The sequence below is a fragment of the Chenopodium album genome, chromosome 4 (genome assembly GCF_948465745.1).
Source record: "Chenopodium album chromosome 4, dcCheAlbu1.1, whole genome shotgun sequence".
Lineage (NCBI taxonomy): Eukaryota > Viridiplantae > Streptophyta > Magnoliopsida > Caryophyllales > Amaranthaceae > Chenopodium > Chenopodium album.
Genome location: NC_137837.1, coordinates 61,711,318 through 61,733,210, shown reverse-complemented (window position 1 = coordinate 61,733,210; position 21,893 = coordinate 61,711,318). Strand labels below are relative to the sequence as shown.

At 32.2% G+C, this 21,893-nt stretch overlaps 3 long non-coding RNA genes and 1 other non-coding gene across 6 annotated transcripts; 3 read left to right on the top strand and 1 right to left on the bottom strand.

Moving 5' to 3' along the window:
- Positions 1–2,403: 2,403 nt before the first annotated feature.
- Positions 2,404–4,062, top strand: LOC145627055 (uncharacterized). 2 transcript variants are annotated; one of them, XR_014111295.1, is made up of 4 exons: positions 2,404–2,585; positions 2,691–2,729; positions 2,824–2,871; positions 3,854–4,062. It is a non-coding gene; the product is annotated as an uncharacterized LOC145627055 (long non-coding RNA). The 2 variants fall into 2 exon arrangements; XR_014111294.1 differs by lacking the exon at positions 3,854–4,062 and having other exon boundaries at positions 2,824–3,797.
- A 7,684-nt stretch (positions 4,063–11,746) lies between these two features.
- Positions 11,747–14,091, top strand: LOC145629169 (uncharacterized). Of its 2 annotated transcripts, none has more exons than XR_014111591.1 (6): positions 11,747–12,070; positions 12,227–12,306; positions 12,387–12,448; positions 12,738–12,868; positions 13,029–13,663; positions 13,849–14,091. It is a non-coding gene; the product is annotated as an uncharacterized LOC145629169 (long non-coding RNA). The 2 variants fall into 2 exon arrangements; XR_014111592.1 differs by having other exon boundaries at positions 11,763–12,070; positions 13,551–13,663.
- Positions 14,092–17,703: 3,612 nt separating this feature from the next.
- TRNAD-GUC (transfer RNA aspartic acid (anticodon GUC)) lies at positions 17,704–17,775 on the bottom strand. Its single transcript has one exon. It is a non-coding gene; the product is annotated as a tRNA-Asp (tRNA).
- Positions 17,735–20,542, top strand: LOC145627054 (uncharacterized). The gene is made up of 2 exons (XR_014111293.1): positions 17,735–18,170; positions 20,129–20,542. It is a non-coding gene; the product is annotated as an uncharacterized LOC145627054 (long non-coding RNA).
- The last annotated feature ends 1,351 nt before the right edge of the window (positions 20,543–21,893 follow it).

Below are 21,893 nucleotides of genomic sequence, written 5' to 3'. Positions count from 1 at the left end.
TTTACAATGTGAAATTTTTTTACTTGTTGCTCTAGTAAGATTCTTTCATTACCTTATTAAGCTACAGAACAAAAATTGAGATTGATCTATATCAATCTTATAACAGTTATAAGACAGGGTGTGAGGAGGTCCAGATTCTATATGTAGTTGTTCGGCTGTCCCTGAGTATGTATAGACATATAGTCCTTGGAAATGCTGCTTACCAGAAGGCTAACTATTTAAATGAAGAGTTGATTAGAGTTTATATTCCATTGGATCATAATTAAAGAATTTATATAATTATATGAATATTTGAAAACCACCGTCCATTCGACCATTCCTAAAAAGCAACAAATTCATTTTAAGGGCTTAAGAAGAAACAAGAAATTTCCTTCAAAGCTCAAGTAATTGATTTTTAATTTGCCACTTTTCTTAATATTAGTAATGCTACATTATGATCCTCCTAAGGGTTTTAGATCATCAATATTCTGAGTTTGTGGGGAAGTACGTCTAATTTGGGACGTGGGTATGACTATAAGGATAACGGGACGTATTCTTATGAGGGAAAATCGGAGCCATATGTTGTTCGAGGTAAGGGGTCAAAATCATCTAATTGGTCTGGGCTTTTCGATGATTATGAGAGGGCTATTTGGAGTTAATTAAAGCTCATAAAGACTACGTGGAGTGTACCTTTTTGAGGAAAAGAAAGGAAGTCATATTTGCCAATATTACTTCCATCTCCTCAGCATAAGTTATAGACATTGCAGTTAGGAAAAGAAGAATCAATAGAAATATGAATTCACCAAACCACAGTGGCGGACCCACGATGGGTTCAAGTGGGTTCATTGAACCCACTGATTTTGTAGGGAAAAAAAGTTTTTTTACTTTTTTTTTTTATTTTTTTGTTAATAAAACCTGAAAAACAGATATACTTCATCCGTTAAATATTATTTCATTATTTGCAACATATACTATAAATGGATGCTAACTATTATGTGCAACAAATGTTTTCTTTTTTTTTTAGGTAATCATTTCTCTCTATCTCTCTCCTCATCACATGCATCTAATTTTTTCTCTCTTCATTTTACTCTCACAAACAAATTTTGTCAAACAACCCCTTTGTTGCAAATAATAGTTAACGGAGGAAGTATACAATTGATGTATGATAATGAAAATGGGAAAATAGTGGAGCTCAGTGGTATTGGGCTGATACATGTGCGCGCATTGCAGTTGGTGGTCCACGGTTCGATTCTCGATAACCTCTTCTATTAAGCCTTTTTTTTTTCCCTTTTTTCTTCTTTGCTTCTCTTCCTTTAGCTTATTTAACTTTTATTGCTCTTCTGCTTTGTTTTTTATAGTCTATTTAATTTAATTTTTTCCCCCTTTATTTTTCTTTCCTTAGCCTTTTTATTTTTTTTCTTCCTTTCTGCTTCAAAGACAAAGGTTCAATTCCCATGTAACCTAGGTTCTTTTTTAATTGCAATATTTATAATTTTACAATATTTACCCTCTTTTTTTCTTTATATATATATTTTGTGATTCTTGTGTTGGGAAAAAATATGTATAGTCAAATGGTATATTGTTAGATTCAATTCATCTAAAAAATGCTTTAATTATAACAACTTTCTTTAATTTTAACAAAAAATGTAATCTAAGATATTTAAGTTATAGAATTTTTATTAACAAGCGTAAAATCGCCAAAGTTGCAATTAAAAAGGACCTTGGGGGCTATATATTTCTTTTAATGATTCCGAACCCACACTTCTGAATTCCTAGATACGCCACTGCCAAACCATATATACAAATACGCAAATTAGAGATTTTGGCTGATAACCAGACCTGAACATGTTAATTTTTTTTTGGGCTTGAAGAGAGCTTTATTTACTTAATGTTAGGAGCGCTTTCTATTAGGTTTACCTTGTATTGGTAAAGCTCGAAATCACCAAGGCCTGCATATATGGCCATTAATAACTTCATACTATTGGCTGACAAACATCAATTTATTTGGCATAAAATGGTAATCCTAATAGTTAGGCTACATCCCAATATTATATGAAATTTATTGCCATTTTAAAACAAAACCATACATTCTAGACATCCAACTAAATTTGAGGGTTTCCTCTGATTAATTGTGCGGCTGCTGCTTGTTTTCTTTTTAGGAATGTTGAGTTAGTGGGTTTTCAACCCACTTTCATTTAATTGTGGAAGTGCAGCTCGTAATTATTTATGGCTAGACTCTAGTCTAGGCATCATCCCCTACACCCCTCTCTAAACACATCGTTTAACACCCCTTCCCCCATCTACCTACTTTCATAGTTTCTGCAGTACTATACCCTCACAAAATGCAGCATACTATTACTCCCTAAAATCCTAAAAAAATTTCAGTAACTTCCTATACCCCACAAATATATATATACCCAAAAAAAAGAAAAAAGAAAAAAAAAAAAAAAAAAAAAAAAAAAAAAAAACATCTTGATCTCTCTTTATTTTCCCTCTCCATTATCTCTCTCATCTAAGCTTTAAAACTTCAACCATGGCGGACATTAGAGACGAAGTCAAACAACCGAAGCGAATTTCACCGAAAAAAAGTAGCGAAAATCAAAAGAGTAAGTATAAATGTTCATATAATTTTTTTTTTTTCAAAAAAAAAAAATTAAAAAAAATAATAATAATAATAATTTTTTGAGAATTTATTTGTGATTGTGTTTCAGGAAACCAATTGATAGTTTAATAACTGAAAATGTATATATGTAAGTATTTATGTTAATAATTCATCAATTTCAAAGTGATTATTTCGAATAATTAGTAAAATTAACATCTACTTGCTTCAATTTCATTTTTCAGTTTGGAGAAATCTATTTCAGAGAACAAAAACAACGATTCTTCAAAAATGTAAGTATATTACTCAAACTTCTTAAATTTACAAGAATTTATTAAAAAAAAAATTTATTAAATGGTTTATAATGTAAAAATTGAGATGATGGTGAAACACCTCTACAAAAAAACCGGCGAACAAAAATCTCCTATTGTAGATCCAACACTTTCAAAGATATACAAGCGTTAAGGCTGCAGATGTAAAAATAGTGTCTCGGATGCTTAGGTAAAATGAACAATTATAAAGCACTATATGTTCATTTTCATATCATATTATGAAAATATTCACATGTTTACCTATAATTACATGTTAATATGTATTTATTAACATATTCAGATTTGATTTTTTTTTTTTTTTAAAAAAAATATGTGTTATTGATTTGTATAAAACATTATGAACGCATGCATACAAAACTTGGTAATACATTCAAATGTTTTTTTTAATAGTTTATATATGTGCATTTACATTTATTAATATGTTCATTATTTTTAAATATTATGAGCATTTTTACATACATATATGAACATTTTTAAATGCATAATAAACAAAGCTAGATTATAGTTTTATACCATTTTAAGTGAAACATTTGATGGAATTTAGAGATGGATATGCTATTCATATTTTATAATTCATATATGAGCATCTACCTGTAAAAAATATGCCATTTATATTAAAAAATAATGTTCATTTGTAGATACATATATGAACATATATGAAATACATACTGAACATTTTTTTTTTCTTCATATAAATTGATATAATCTATATTGTAGTGATGTGTCATTTAAAGTGGCAATGAGGATTACACAAATTGTGAAGTTTACATTATGAAAGACATGGAAACATTCACTGGTGATCAAAATAAAAAATGGATTTGTGACTTAAACCCAAAAAATGTAAGTCCATCAAATGATCATTTACTTAAAATATATCGTTCATTTATATATTATTAAATAACAATTAATATTATATTATATATTCATTTTTATCAACAAGTAGACCAAATCAGGAAGCTGAGGATGCAATACACAACTCAACTAATGCTTTTGAAGAAAACACTGAATGTAGGATCAACAAAAGATTATCAAGAAAAATTACAAAAGAGTAGTATTACATGTTCATTTATAAATTTATATATGTTCATTTATACAAAGATATATGTTCTTATATATGTTCAATAGAACTTATAGATTTTACTCGCTTAAGAATCTTTATTTGGTATTTCTATTTTTTTTTTAATAGAATTTGATATTTCTTTTTTTAATATTGTATGTTAAATAGCTAGTATTTCTTTTTTTAACATATTTAACAACTCGGTGTTTTGTATCTATGAAATGTTCATTTGCAAATAATTTACATCACTAACAATATTAAGGTTGAAAGAAAACATTGCTTAATAGAAACACAACCTTAGATCCATTACATGATAAAAATATAAAATGCAGTCTCATGAAAGTAGTAATTTAAAAGCTATGGTTTCCTAATGTACTCCCTCATTTACCATTACTAGTGAACCTCTTAGCTACATTTGTATCGAAAAAGACTAAGAACTTATCATACTTAATAGAAGTCTGTCCTAAACCACCTCGAACGCTTCTTAGAACTAACACTAGTAGTAGCTTCAACAGTTCTTGAAACAGCGTGAACATAAATATTTTTCATAAATGATCATTTACTATTACAAAAGTGTACAACATTATAATTAATTATAAATGTACCAATACAACACAGAAAAATGATTAAAACAATCCAATAACAAAAATTATGAAACTATCAATGTTCATGTAATGCACATAACAGGAATTAAAAAACTAGAAATTAAAATAGAAACTAGACAAGATCAATAACAAGAAAATAAAATTAAATAATAAAGTTAGGTTCCAAAGTATAAAATAAGATCAATAAAACGATATAAGAAATAACAATCAAATATAAGAACAATAATCATTATAAAAAATAACAAATAACAAAATAGAAAATTATAAAAACTAATATGATTATAAACAAAAAAAATGGAATCGAATCTTAAATAAAACAAAAACAATAAAAAAAACATAGCAATATCAAATTAAAGTGAAAAATAAACACAATCAATTGATTAATCAACTTTAACAATAAAATATACTGAAATTGATTTTTTAAAGCATTTAATCCAACTCTAGTAGGAAAAATAATTGCACAATCATGATCAAAATCAACTAATCTAGAAATCTTTACGAAGGAACATAGAGAAATTGAAATACGATTAAAAAATTAAACTAAAAAAGAGGAGAGAGAAAATGAAATCACTAAAAAAAGAGGAGAGGGAGAGAAAATAAAAGCTCTGGAATTAACATATTGAATAAAGAAATTAGTTACTAAACTGAAAATTAAACAAGGAAAGAAGATAAAAAGGGTTAAAAAAAAAGCATGCAAAAGGCACTGAAGTATAAAACGACGTAGTACTCGTAGGGGGGTGCAGGGAGAGATAGATGAGCTTGGGTGTAGTGAAAAATTTGTACGTGGGATTGTGTGAAACCTAGTGGGCCTTTCTTTGGTTTACTTTTCTTCTTTTCTCATAATTTATTCATTGTCATTTGCAAACAACCTGTGAGCAATCAATTACATAATACTAAAAGCGAATACAAAAAGATACTTGTCAATGTTGCATTAAAAATTTTCCCTCCAAAAGTACCTTCTTAAAATAAATCATTGTTATTTAGAGAAAAAAAATTGTACCTATATTATGATATTTGTTTTATATAAAATATAATTCATTTCCAAAAATATTAAACTTTTCATTATAAATGTTACATGTAATTTAAATATTTTCTCTTGCATGTTTTTGTTTTTAATGTACACCATATTTTTAATACATGAGTTATTCTATTTATATAATTTTTATAATATTATTTTCAAAAGTATTTAACAACCGTGCAGGCGTGCATTGCACGGGATTTAAGCTAGTAAGAAATAAAATGGGATTTTAGTATTGCTTTTCAAAATATGTCATAGTAATATAAGGAAATTTTGATTTTTACCAACTTCAATTAACGATTTTATTGAATTTACCACCATAAAAAAAAAGATTTACTTTATTACCTCATAAATAAATAAAACATCAGTTTTACCACCAATCACCTCCAACTAACGGATTCCGCCCATAAATCTGTTAGTGGGGCCTACCTTGCACACGTGTCGCCATATTATTGGGTAATTTAAAAAAAAATAACAAAAAAATAAATAAATAAATGTCCCCATCAATCAACCGGTGGTTGCTGCCACCGTCGGGACCCCCACCGCCGGACCGGCTACGACCAGCCCCACCACCTAACCGCTACAACCAGCCCCCACCACCTAGTCGGTACCAGCCCCCACCACCTAGTCGGTACCAGCCCCCACCACCTAACTACTATGACCAGCCCCAGCCCCTAACCACTACCACCGCATCGCACAGCCACAACCATCGCACCGATTTCGACCCCCTTTCCACCAATTTTTATTTATTTTTGCTCTGTTTTCTCGAAATCCACAACAATGGCGTCTCTTCCAATGGAGCTACTTCGCTTCAAATGCGTTTCCAAGGCTTGGCATTCCTTAATCAGCAACACCCATTTATCGGACTTCATCTCGCTCATTCTCTCTCCTCTGACCGTCGGCTTCTTATCCTCAACTATGGAAGTCACCTGGAATCAACGCGATTGAAGTGGGGTTCTGAGCTTGATGTTGATAACGATTTAACGAGGTTTGATTTACCTAGTTCTTTTTCTAGTTTTGAGGTTTCGATTTATGGGTGTTGTAATGGATTAATTGCTTTGGTTTGTAGAAATGTTGATTATCCTTGATTTGTATTCCTGTTGTTGGTGATTTGTCTTCTCAGTTTTTGGGTGTTAGTTTTGGTTTTGGGTATTAACGCCTAGCCACCAAATTCCGACCACCCATAAAGCCCCTTCTAATTCCGACCACTCTAAAAACCCTAGCCACCACCAAATTTCGTACTCCTAAAACCCTAACCACCACCTAATTCCGGCCACCTCCCTAACCCACACACGAAATTCCGGCCCCTTGTTAGTCCCACACGAAATTCCGACCAATCGAGGTAGTTGATTTCATTGCTGGTTAGTTTACACGGAAGATCGGGGAAGATGAAGAAGAAACGTCAAAAAGAGCCCTACTAACGAATTCGTGGACGGAATCCGTTAGTTGGTGGTAAAATCGAATTTTTGGAAATTTTTTTGGTGGTTAAGTAAATCTTTTTTTTTTGGAGGTGGTAAATTCAAATAAGTGGTTATTTGAAGGTGGTAAAAGTCAAATTTTCCTAAGTTCGAATTGATTGACAATTTTTTCAAACCTGTGTCTGACACACTGAAGATGAAGTTATCATGAGGTATGTTTGAGGAAGATGTAACTTGTGCAAATGATGTCTTAAGCTTTAGCAGTTCTAATATAGGTCAGAAAATCCTAAATATATTTTCATATTTAGGTACGGGTTTTTCATGATTAGTATTTTAGATCTCTGCATTATTTTATTCTTGTTTTTTAATTTCTATGCTAGAGTTAAATTGATGTATGTTAGCTCTTAAGGTTTCTTCTTTTGCTCTTAGGGTTGGAGTTAGTGAGTCTTGAACATCGAGTTAGACAAAATCCATTGAGCTTTGCGCATGATTATTAAGCTAATATTTTAAATCCTCTCTACTTTGGAGTGTCCAGGAAAAAACTTTACATCTCTATCCCATCAATATTTTTATCCACCCCTCAACATTTTGTATTATTTTTGGAGTGGTTTGCGAATGTCAGAGTCCACAGGGAAAAGCTTTATCCCCGGTTGATTCCAATACAAGTAGACTTCCCATCGAGCAAATACCTAAATTTCAAAATTTGATTCAGGTAGTACAAAATTCTTAAGTGAATAACCTATGCTTTTGATTAGTTCCGGCAAATTATTTGTGACGGTTATTTGAATTTGATTTTGGGCAAATGTATGGATATACAATAAACAATTTGAGGAGCAACAAATACAAAGTTTGATTAATCAGAGAATCAAGGAGCACCTTAGTGACCAAGGTGCTTTTCAAATTGGCATTGCCTTATGCAACCTGGAGACCTGGTGTTAGATAACCTATTCTTCCTACACCATTGCTGATTCCAGGTTTCCTTTCCCCTGATGCTCAAATAGATACCTGTTTTTCCTAGACTTCTTGGTTTTCGGGGTAAGTCGATGCTTTCATTCTCTATTGTTTTCTTATGTGATCAATTATTTTATCTTATGGAGTTTGACAGATCCTTTAATATTTCGCTGGATTGCATGTTTCATAATAAATTCTACCTATAAGATGAACACAAAAGCTTAGTGAAAATATTGCTGAATAATCAATTAACTAATCTCCATATGATGCTTAAGGAACCAAATGGAATCATAATGACTTAATGAGACATCAGTATATGTAGGTCAGTGATAATCAAACGATGTAAAACAAAGCGTCATGAAAGCTACACTTGTTTAGTAACTTAGGGCCTGTTCACATTTGCCTTGCCGAGCCGGAATAGGCTTCCTTTCCTTTAAATAATTATCCCTATGAGAGGTATAGTTTTCCCAGTAAATGCTTTGTTTAGTCATAGGCTTTATAATACTGAGTTCCTTCAGCAAGAGCATTATTGTATTTAGAACATTTCTTTAAATTTGAAGATTTTCTTATTGCTATCTTGTGGTCACTGTGACCTTTTTTTCCTTTTCTATTGATAAGATTATTTTGTTGGATAATTATAATATTAGAGCTGATTATATTTGAATTTATGTATATATGATGAGTTTTATTGAAATGTAGTAGACATAGAAATATAGAATTATGTAGCTTTTGGTGATTAGTATATAATGATAGGTTTAGTCTTTTTTTTTCAATTTGGAAGTGAGTATTTAATCCGTTATTCACAATGGGATTAAGGCGTTCAAGGCGAAGAAGAAGAAGAAGAAGAAGAAGAAGAAGAAGAAGAAGAAGAAGAAGAAGAAGAAGAAGAAGAAGAAGAAGAAGAAGAAGATATTGATCTGATTGCATCGGTCATAGGTTTTATTGACATAACTCGATACGAAGCCCAAGGATACCATTTTAGAGTACTTTCTGAAAAGAGGAGGGACACATAGGATTCACTTTGTGAATTTTTGTAAAAACATGAGAGAAAGAGGGAGAGAGATAGAGAGAGAGAGAGAGAGAGAGAGAGAGAGAGTGTGTGATTATCCCCTCTGAACTTGAGTAATACAAATAATAAAAGTAAACCCGGTCTAAATTGACCTCTATGCATATAATCTATGAAAAATTGCTCCCATTAATCTGAACTTTGCCTCGTCCGCCGAAAATAATCCCAACTTTCGTTTATTATCTATTGCACCCAACTTTAGGGGGTATTAATTTCTATTGCACCCAAATGACTTGAAACCGGTTGAAGAGGTAAATTTTGCTGACTTGTGATTAATTGCACACGTGTCGCAACCAGATTGGTTCAAAAGTAAAAAAAAAAAAAAATTAAAAAATCAAAACTTAAAAATTAATTAAAAAAAAAACAAAACAAAACCACCCCGTTTCCCCCGGAGCACCGGCCATCCCCGTTTGCCCCCGAGCACCGGCCACCAAAGCAGCAGCCGAAAATCGGAGGGGAAGGGCGAAAATCGAAGGGTAAAGCTCCAGAATGGGCCGACAAAGCCGAGAAGAAGCCGATCGAGGTCGGAAATCGAAGAGGAAGGGGGTGGATGGAAACGAAGGGGAAGAGGGCGAAATCGGAGGGAGGAAGGGAGGAAAGAGGGCGAATCAGAGGGGGGGAAGGGAGGAAGGGGGCGATCGGAGGAAGGGGACGAATCGGAGGGGGCGGAAACGACCACCCTCCTGTCGGAAACGGAAGCTGCTGGGGAGGGGTTTTCGAGGGGGAGGAGGGGTTTTCGAGGGTGGCTGGGCTGCTGGGGAGGGGTTTTCGGGGGTGGGGAAAGGGAAGGGGTGGCTGGGCGGCGGTTTCCGGCAGCGGGGGAGGGGTTTTCGGGGGTGGGCGCGACTTTCCGGCGGGGTTGGGGGTGGTGATGTAGTGTTTTCCGGGATAGGGGTGGGGGGTTGGGTTTGGCAGGTTTTTTTTTTAAAAAAAAATTTGTTTTTTTTTTCTTTTTTTCTAAATTTTTTTTGACCTATCACGTGTTGACACGTGTCTAGGTAACCTGTTACATCAGGTTGGATGACATGTTGGGTGCAATAGAAATTAATACCCCCTAAAGTTGGGTGCAATAGATAATAAACGAAAGTTGGGATTATTTTCGGCGGACGAGGCAAAGTTCAGATTAATGGGAGCAATTTTTTCTATAATCTAATTATAATGTGTATTTGGTAATGGTTGATTGTGTAGTTGGAAATTCTGCACATTGTTGTTTTTCAGTATATTCCGATCTTTTAAGAAATCTTTTTTTTTTTTCTCTTGATGATGCCATAGAAGAAATAGGGAAGAAAGGTCATCGTGCCACAGTAGTAGGGTTTTGTGAGAAGAAAACATAAAAGGAAAAATTCGAAAAAAATAATCCCAACTTTCATCAATTTTGGTGGAATAATCCCAACTTTCATTTATTCTGGAATAATCCGAACTTTGGGGGTCTTCATTTTCTTCAATCCCAAACCGGTCAACGAAAGTCAATGACTTGTTATAGCAGGTTATGTGCCACGTGTCAAGCTTCAATTGGTCCATAAAAAGAAAAATAAAATAAAAATTATTTAAAAAAAAAAAACCTTTATATCCCCTACCTGAACACCGTAACCCCCACCACCACCACTACCTGCCACCGCCGGCCGCACGTACCCATCCCTTCCCTTGCCCCAACAGTGCGCCACTATCCCCCTAAGCCCCTGGTGCTGTCGTTGCGACCCACCTCCACCCCCATTCCCCCACGAAACCACCAATTAAACCCCTCCCCACTTTCAAAAATCCCAGATCGTTCCTCGAACCACCTCGAAATCCTTGCGCCTAGGGTTTTCAATGGTGGTGGAGGCGTTTTTGGTGGTTTTAGAGAGTGGGGGAGGTGGTTTTAAGGGTGTTTCGAGTGGAGGAAGAGGTTTCAAGGATTTTCGAATGTCGCTGGAAAACGAGAAAACGAAAAAGAGAGGGAGGGGGAATCAACGGCGAAAGGGGAGGGGGAATCAGCGGCGACGGGGGTGGTTGTTGGGATTCTGCTAGTGGCCGGAATTGGGAGGGGTTGGCTGGGTTATATTTTTTTTTTTTTTACTTTTGCTTCTTTTTTTGTTTTATTTTTTTAACCATTCAAGTTGTGACACGTGTCAACTTTAACAAAAAAAAAAAAAAAAACAAAAAAACCCATTCAACCGGTAACCGGTATTTGGGATTGAAGAAAAATAATAACCCCCAAAGTTCGGATTATTCTAGAATAATTTAAGTTGGGATTATTGTAGCAAAATCCATGAAAGTTGGGATTATTTTATCTAATTTTTCCAATATAAAATTGTTGGATTTTATACCGGAAGAAATTTGTTTAGCAAATAGATAGTGCAGTATAATGTACTTCGTATTATGTTTTAGTTACATTCAGCAGTGCAAAAACTTATATGGAGGGCACTTGGAACCGTCAAGATCTTGTAGTAACAAAGGTTTCTAATAGTTAACAAAGTAGAAGGATAGTAAACACACTACAAGAAAACTGTTCAAGGAGGGCGACTTTATTTTGGCAAAGAGGGCAATTTGAATTTTTCCTTCTTATAAACCATCAAGTAGGGCATACGTAACTCGCCCTATTTTATTGTTATCAAAGAGGGCGTAGAACAAGTCGTTGTCTTATATTTGATCAATAAGGGCGATACAATAAATACGCCCTCTTTGATCAAACAACAAGGGTGAATTGAACAATTGCCCTTTTTTAAACAGGGCAACCTTAATAATCGCCCCCCTTGATAAAAAAAAGGGAGGACGAATTGTACCGTAAAAATTTGTCTTTTTTGGCTCCTTTCTCGCACAAATAACAAAGACGAATACTCAGTAAAACCCAACGGAGTAAGACAAACCCAAAAATATAAAATTGTACGAGTAAAATCTTTCTCTCTCCTCACGATATGAGCATTCATACTTCGTATTCTCCATTGAAGCGGATTTTGAGCTTTCTTCTACATTGAAGCGATTTTCGAGCTTTCTTCTCCATTGAAGCAGCTTCTGAGCTTTGTCCTCCAATTGAAGTAGCTCCTCCAATTGAAGTAGCTCCTCCAGGTAGTATTTCTTAAATTATCAAATATATAAATTTCAAAATCTAGGGTTTACCACTTGTTAATTTGTTTGAATTTTTACAAATTGTTGTTAGGATTCGAAATTTGTTGCAAATTATGCAAATTTATGTAGTTAAGCTTTCGATCGTCGTGATTGCAGCGAGTTCTGAGCTTTCTCCTCCATTGAAGCAGCCTCTGAGCTTTTTCCTCTGCTGAAGCAATTTCCTCTATTGAAGCTAGGTAATGTGTTAAATTATCAAATTTCAATTTCACAATCTAGGATTTACTGCTAATTAATTGTCTCATTATATTTAATTTAGGGTTTGAAGCACAATTAGTTTGGTTCACTGCTCAAATTCCTTAGTCAAGTCGCTAAATTCTGGTATTATTTGAATAATTTGTTGTTTTTTTAATTAGTTGTTTATATTTTTCATTATACATGTCTATAATCTGAGATTTGTTCAGCTGCATTATTTTTTATTTTTTTTTTATAATTGTGAATCTGCTTTTATCAAAAAAATTGGTTATGAATGACCAATTTTCTATCAGTTTGGTTGAGTTTAACAATTCAAATTTTAAGCAGCATATTTCTTGTTAATATTGGTCTTGGAATTTGAAAATTGATGTGTGTAATTGCAATTTCTGAACTGGCTAAAGTGTTATATATTCAGCTGCTCTAGAGTCATTGAGTAGCATACTGATGAGATAGCTGCCCTTGAGACTTGGGACAATGGCAAGCCATATGAGCAAGCTGCTAAAGCCGAATTACCAATGTGTGTTCGTCTAATGAGATATTATGCAGGTGAGTGTTGAAACAGGCTAAGGTGTTAGCATTGCCTCTTTTTTTTTTTTATTTCATGAAGGTCTAATTCACCAATGTGTGTTTATCTAATGAGATGAAGTGTCTTTAGTTTTTGTGGAATTTCCCATTGAATTTCCCTATATTCATGTTTGTGTGGAAGGTTGTGCCTACCTTAGCATGCAGGTATACAATTGTTTTGAAGAGTGCAGAACAAACACCATTAACTGCAATCTATGCCGCAAAGCTACTCCAAGGTGCCTGCTAAAGATGTTGAGGCTCTGAAATCTCCTTTGATGGGGCTTTTCGAAAAAAGGCGTGCTAGAAAGTTCTTCATTTACGTGCAAGATTATTTGATTACTGCAAGAGTTCATAATATTTCATCTTATTCCTTGATTATTTTAAATTCTGTTCTTTTGTCTATGAAAGTTGTAACTATTAGTCTAAGGAAATGTTAATTAATATGTATATATAGTATTTGTCATGCGCCTTTTCATCTGACTTTACACTGTCTAAGACCTGATGCTATCGTTGAAGAATTTGCTAGGTTATGGCGAATGTTGTATGCTATCTTATTGGTTTTATTGATGTTTATGCAATATGAATGTTTGTTCTGAATATTTATTATCTGTTAACTTTTCTGGGAGTCAGTAACTTTTTCATTGTTGAAAACCTTCCTATGCAGGCTATGAGCTGCATGAGCTTGAGTTTTGTTGGACAGATTACTTTGTGGGATAACTTTGAACAGATAACTTTGTAGACATCTATTCTGCAAGACTGCAATACTTGTTGGGCAAGGTCAGATCTGAATTTCTGATGCTTTTGTATGTATTAATAACCTATAGCATTTTTATTTTTTTCTTTCACTATTTACCCTCTTCTGTTAAACTTTCGATTCTTTGATTCCTTCTGAAAATGGAGTAACAACATTACTGGAATAATTCAATTGAAGAGTAAAACTAAATTCTGATGATTAATTGCAGCTCTAATGTGGAAGACAAGTGAAGACAAGTCCAAGGACACTCAAACCATAAATTTCAGCTTCACTAGCGATGGAGTGATAATTATATTGTAGTTGTGCAATATGTTAGCTTAATTATGTTTGTTGTACAAGTAGCATGTTTGTTGTAAAGACCATTCTCTTGCATTGTAATATACTTTTTGCTAATAAATAATGTTGATTACATAATTATATAATTTATTGTATTACTTTTTATATATTATAATATGCCCTGTACTAGAGAACTATTTTTTTTAAAAAAAAATTAACAAACAGGGCGATTTTTTTGCTTTGCCCTTCTTGATAACTGACAAAGAGGACGACTAAGGTGCCCTGTTTGAGTTGATTTCATAGGGCGAAAAAACTAGTTGCCCTGCTTGAATCGGTCAAAGAGGGCGAAACATCTAAATTGCCCTGCGAAGCTAATACAACGATGCTAAGAGGGCGACTTCAGGGCGATTTAAAAGTCGCCCTCTTTGATCTTATTTCTTGTAATGACAAAGGTTTCTTATAGTTTAGAAAGATAGTCGTCCCATGTCCTTAAGAAAACGACCTGACTTGCGTAATTTGAGCCAATTTTGAGTTTATTTTCGGTTTCATTGTATGAAGACAATTTTATAGATGGGATTTTGAGGGAAGCAAAGAATTAAAAATTGATGTATTTCTGCATCTGATTATAGCGAGGAAGAATTAGTTTACACTTGTGAGAAGAAGCATAATTTATAGCATTTCCAATTTGTCAAATTACTATCTCCATATCAATTCAGGCTATAATACCACCAGACTGTATCATGTCTTACTCACTTCTGAATCACCCAGCTTATCTTCTGTCCATTATATTTAAAACTTGATTACTCATGTATTATATTTGTTACAACATAAAGGTTATATGTACAGGAAAGTGGTTTACTTTACAATCGATGACAATTTAGAGAATCAATTTTTTTTCCCAGGATACAAAGTCACATAAGCAGGTGAACCAAGCATATCGTCATCATCTTAAGGGCAGATAAAATATGGCATGCAAGGGTTGTCCGCATAACATCTCCAAGCAGGAGAGGGTATTTCATGCGAAATATTAGATGATTAAGTATTCGGTATCAATGTGAAACTACTGAGTCTCAATTTTAGGATGCTTCAAGATAAATCAAAGATACAGGATCTTTTGAGTCCAGCCTCTCCCTTGACTCTTCTATTTATTCATAAATGATAAATCATGCATCATTATATCATTGATCTAATCGGGTCATTTTTAGATCCCATCCTGAATATCATAAGATAATGTTGAGTACTGTGATCTTTGGGCAGTAGAGATCATGTTATATTTTTGTTGATTTAAAGTACCTTGTGTGGCTGTATTGGTGTCACGATATTCTATAATTTCCTATACTGGGAACAGGCTCTCCAGATGGAGCTCTGAAGATGAAGAAACTTCCAAAACTGGTGTCGAAAAGTCTCTAGGAGTCTGATATTTCAGTGCTCGATAGTGAATTTAGAGCTACCCTTGAAGATAAGGTGAGATCGTAAGATGTTTAACAAGTCTGCTTATAGTAAACAAGAAGCTATCAACAATTTAATACAAGTGGTTTTATCCCGCAGGTAAATTCGAGCTCAAAATTTATAGTTGACAGCAAGTATTTAGGTTGACGGTTGACAGTTGATGTAAAGTATAGCTGCAATACATAAACCAGAGGATACACCAGAAATCCACAAAGAAACCTTATGTGCATGCATGAGATGAGTATTCTTTCCCCTTGAATGGGAATTTTTACTGAAAGAACTGAAGAAGCATTTCTAAGCAATTTTGTACTAGAATAAATAAACATCCTTACTAGAATAGAATTATATAAACTGTAGATCCCTAAGTTTCAATTATTATAGAACTTCCTTTAATCCAAACTTTTTTTTCAGTACGGTGTATAACTGTATACTACAGTTTTTTTTTTTTTCCTTTTTTTTTTTTAAAAAAAAAAAATTTAGGAAAAGTATACTACAGTTCTTAATAGATGATAGATGCATAGTCCTGTGAATCTTTAAATGTAATATTTTCTTATGGTAACACGATTACTTGTTTAAATACAATTTTCTGTAATCATCCATATTCTATCATGTTGGACTTTTTGTGCTTAAGTAAGCAATTAATGCAACTAAGTATATATAGATGATATTAATCATAAGTTATACAGAGTAAAATATAAACATTGTTCTCTAATCACTAAAGCCATGATGATCTAAATGCATATTTTAGCAACATTAATCATTTATAGCTTAACATTGTGCAAGAAGCTTAGGGTCATCTATATGAATAATAATATACGTATTTTTTATGCTCAAAATCTTTGTAGGAGTTTTTTGAAATAACCACCCTCAAATCACCTTATATTGAAATAACCATCCTTTTTTTCAAATATTTAAAAAGACCACCCATTAAAAAAAAAAAATAAATAAAAAAAAAATAGGATTCACCACCCATTGCATGAGCTTGACCAATTTTCCGTCAAGTGGGCCCAGCTAACAGCTATTTTTTCATTTTATATACTCAAAGCCTCGATTCATTTTCGTCACTTCATTTTTTCATTTTCTCAAACCTTGGTTCTCCATTTTGGGTGAATTTCCCCGTCGCATACAACAATTAAACAATTGAGTCAATAATTGAACATATACTTAGCAAAAATTACTCGAACAACAACAACTAGATTGTTACTCATTAATTAGGGCAACTAAGGAAAGATATGGGTTGTTAATCAATTACATGTTTCCCGGCTCCAACTATTTGAATTAGCTTCGTTGATTTATTCTTGATAGGCTTTCGTTGTTTATTGTGTTGATTTGCAGAAGAATTTAAGAGAATTTAGAGATTTTTTTTAAAATTATTTTTTTAATTTTTTATGACCGTTTATGGTGAAAATGAATTAAGGAAAAAAGATTTGAGGCTCTGAGTGTATAGAATGAAAAAATATAACCTTTAGGTGGGCCTAATTGACGGAAAATTGGTTGGACTCAGGCAATAGGTGGTGAATTCTAACTTTATTTTTGTATAGGGTGGTTATTTTGAATATTCGAAAAAAAGATGGTTATTTCAAAATAGGGTGATTTGAGGGGTGATTATTTCCAAAAAAAAAAAAAAAAAAAAAAAAAAAAAAAAAAAAAAAAAAACCTTCTTTGTATTTCTTACTAAATAGATAAGTTAATTCATGAGAAATTAGAATAGAATGGATACTCAAGGGAATAACGTCCATAAATATATGATGAACCTACAAACAATGATAATACAATGACCAAAATATAATATTGATAACTTGTGGACCCGCCCAGCTAGTGTAAGACTCCGTTCTCTTTACCTTATTAAATTATTTTTACTGAACTGAAATTATTTTTGCTGAACTTAAATTATTTTTACTGATTCTATATTATATTTCTTCTGAACTGAAATTATTTTTTACTGAACTGAAATTATTTTTAGTTAATATATATTTTTTAAAGGTGAAAAGGGCCTAAGTAGAGGTTAGATTAATAACTTTGTTAGTTATCAGCTTATCACTTAACTTATAAATTTGGATAATATATATTTTTTTTTAAACAAATTTTATGCTGTCATACAATAAACTACCACTACTAGTAAAGAAAAAAATAAATAAATAACACATGCTCATGCTCATGCTCGTAAGATTGAATCAGCAGAGGAGTAGCGATTGTTTTTTTTTTTTTTTTTTTTTTTTTTTTTTTTAAACAAAGTTTAATTAATATTATGATGAGAATGCAATCTTATGTTAAAAATTAGCAGCCGCATCCACTTTTATTGGGGGGGAGTGAAAAATAAGACTTACATTAAAAAAATCGCCGTTGCCGGGGATCGAACCCGGGTCACCCGCGTGACAGGCGGGAATACTTACCACTATACTACAACGACTTTGTTGATTGACTAATTTATAGTATGTAAACATTTCCTCCATTAATATACCTTCTTCCTCTTTCTCTCTCCTCCATTTCCTCTCTTTCTCACTCTTCTGCCAAAAAGATTTCTTCTTTTTTCTGGGTTTTCGTTCAATTTAATTGGGATTTGAGTAGTTTTTTGGATTAGGGTCAGAATTAATTTAAATTTTAGGGGAAAAATGATGATGACAATGGAATGAACAATGGATGAAAATGTATTGGATGATATAATTAGGAGATTATTAGAAGGTAAAGGAGGAAAACAGGTGCAATTATCTGAAGGTGAGATCCGCCAACTTTGTGTCAACGCTCGTAATATCTTTCTATCTCAGCCTAATCTTCTTCAACTTTGTGCCCCAATTAGGATCTGCGGTAACTTTTCTTTCCTAATTCATATAATTCATTAATTGCAATTTTTAAAGTAGTAAGTTTGAGAAATTGTTTGTTTATTTGGTACGTTGTTTAATATGTCTGAAATGGGATTGGATCAATTTAATTGGATTAATTGGGGTTGTCACGGAAGGGTAATGATGTAGACAGGATTTGATATCCAGTCTAAGTACCAATCAAAACCTACTTGTTCTTGTTTAATTATCCAAAAACAGAAAAAAAAAATTTACAACATTCAAATACAAGTATACAAGTATTTTTTTTTTGGTCTTCAAAAAAAAAAAAAAAAATACTTATTTTTTTTTTTTTTTTATATTTCTTCCAAAAAGTATTTTTTATAAAAATAATTAAAAAAAAAATCAGTAGAAGCTTAAAAATTCACTTTAGTATATGAGAGAAAACTAACATTTTATGATAGTCGTTTTTAGGATGACCACGGCAATATCATCATAATTTTTTTTTTTTTTTAAAAAAAAGAAAAAGTAAAAGATATATTTTGTATATATCGTCTATTCTCAACACATGATAAAAAAAAAAAAAAAAACTAAAAGATGTATTTTGTATACATCGTACATCCTCAACACAATTTAATTCCATTTCTACGTTATCGCTTTTTTAACCAATCTTATATTTTGTACGATTAGGAAGTTAGCAATAAATATATATATATATATATATATATATATATATATATATATATATATATATATATATATATATATATATATATATATATATATAGGGGAGGGATCCGGTGAGAATAGGTTCATATGTGAGAATTCATACTTATATGAGAACTGATTTAAAATTTAGAACATATGAGTAAAAATTTAAAACATGCGAGTTAAAATTTAGAACATGTGACTCAAATTAAAATTCTGAACATATGAGTAATAATTTTGTACATCTGTGTGAGTAACATGTTTAGAACATCTGATTTAGGAATTAGAACAAGTGATTAAAAATTTATAAAATTTGCTTTATGAAATTTTAAACATATGAGTAAAATTTAGAACATCAAATTTAAGATTATGAACATGTGAATAAAAATTTAGAACAAACTGATACAAAATATAGAAAGTGTGAGTAAAGAATTTAGAACATACATGTAAAAAAATAGAATACACGCTTTAAAAATCTGGAACATATAATTAAAAATCTTAAAACACAAGTTTCAAAATTTAGAACATATAAGTTAAAATTTTGGAACAAGTTATTTAAAATTTATGACATCAAACTTAACTAATTTATAGTTTAGAACATGTGAAAACTAAATTAGAACATTTGATTTAATATAGAACACCTAAGGAAAAGTTTAGAACATCATATTTAAAATTTAGAACATATGAGTAAAAATTTAGAACATAAAAAGTGTTCTCACATAAGAAAAATTCTCATATAAGAAAAATTCTCACGAGAGCCTTCCCCTATATATATATATATATATATAGAGAGAGAGAGTCATCATTCAAAAAAAAAAAAAAAAAAGTAAAAATCTAATTATTTCAACGCTCGACAAAACACCCTGATGGAAGAAGGATGGCGTTTAGTTTTGACCTTAGAGTCGGGAGAATCCCTAAAATATACACCTTGGATCTGGGCGCAGAGCCTTGTTCAGCGAATACGTACCTACGCTGTAGTGTATTTTGTCCCGGTTGTGGATTTTCGTATAACTCAGTCTGATATGTGTGATGGTTCGAACCCAAATTGGAACCATGAGTTTTGGTATTGTTTGAGCAAAGATGGGTTGTTTAAGACCCAAACCAGCAAAACTTACATAACAATACAAATATATTGTGCTGCTTTGGGGTTCATGACTAAAGATTGGCTCATTGGCCTCACAAGGTTAGAGGTGAACAAAATCCCTACTGATAAATGTGACTTCCGTCGTCTAGAGTTAATTCGTCTGACCAATGACGGCCGTCGACTGCAACGCGCAGGGTGGATCAACATCAGGACCAATATCATCCCGGAACCCAATCCCGAATGTAAGAGTTGCGCGAAATGGAGGAACATAGAGCGAGCCGTGAAAGTGATCGTAGAGCGAGCCAAGAAAGTAACTCAAAATTGCACCGAATGCACGATTTGTTTGGAGGGATGGGAGATACCCGAACAGCAAAGTATATGGGTTTTGCAGACGTGTGGTCATAAATTTCATAAGGATTGTTTGTTTACTTGGTGTAAAGTGGCTAAAAAAAACTCTTGTCCTACTTGTCGTACCCAACTGCGTCTATCCGAAATAGCCTATCTTTAGTCTTAGATTTAGGGTTACTTTTTTTTTTTGCTAATATTCAATTTTATAGTATATGTAACATTCTTATACTTTACCATTATATTAATTTTATTTAATTTAATTATTCTTGTTATGTGTCATTCCCTAAATACATGGTTAAAACTTTTTCTTGAATACAAACTTTTAAGAAAATCGGGTGTATTGTACATCCATTATAAAGATAGCCTAAAGTGATAAAAAATTACCCCTGAAATGAATAAAAGTTACCCTAATATGCGTAAAGGTAACCCAATTCAAATAAAATTTATCTACGCTTTATTAGTAAAGAATCACATTTTAAATGACTAAAAATCAATTATTAGTGACTGAATGTAATTAAATTACCTTTATAAACTTTTCTTGTTGTCTATTTATATAAAAATCCCTAAAACTCTTGTCCTATTTGTCGTACCCAACTGCGTCTATCCGAAATAGCCCATCTTTAGTCTTAGATTTAGGGTTACTTTTTTGCTAATATTCTTTTTTATAGTATTATGTTACATAAAAAAAAATAAATAAATAAATAAAATAAATAAATAAACATCAAAACAATAGTAATAACAACAGTTTTTTGGCGAAAAATTTTCTGATAACACGTGTATTTTTAGGATATTTATGGGGAATTACCTTAGATTATTAATTTATTACTAATCATTTACCCGAGCAATGTTTAAAGGTTTTGTATAAGCATAATTATTAAAAGTATTAATATCCACTTTTTATGATTTTACGATAAATGTTGATAATTAGAGTTATTATACGTTAAAAACATGCGTTGACAAACTTTTCTTAATTTTTATAAATGAAAGAAGATCTAGATAACCAAATTATTTTTTTTATTTAACAAAGTTACCAAATTATCTTTTTTTATTGTAACAATTTTTTTTTTTTTTTTTTTTTTTTTTTTTTTTTTTTGGGAAAAGCAACAAACTTTTTTAAAAGATAAACAAAAAACTACGGGAAAATTTTTATTGAAAGGGTGACACGTGTATTAGGGGGATAAGGCCGGTAATTACTTTAGTATATAGTATTGAAGATTTGATTATTTGATATCCACATTTAATTTTGTAAAACTATACCATATTTTTTTTCTCAGTGGTTGATTCAAAAAGAACTTATCCCACTTGCTGTTCTTGATATTTTCAATGATCCGTGGTATAAAATAAACTAAAAATACATACTTCATATATATTTAGTGCAAAGCAAATATATACCACCACCACTTAGGCACTACAGTTACTTTGCCTACCTATTGATTTGCTCCCCGCATCTTTTAAAGATGCATTTTCCTTCAAAATTGCACTCATCAATTTATGGAAACGAATATCACAACAGCAACATCATACACATCACCACCTTGCTTGGTGTCCCAAGAGGCGAGACTGATCCTCGCTCTGAGAAGCTTCGATAACTAGCCTCTTGTGATTTCATCA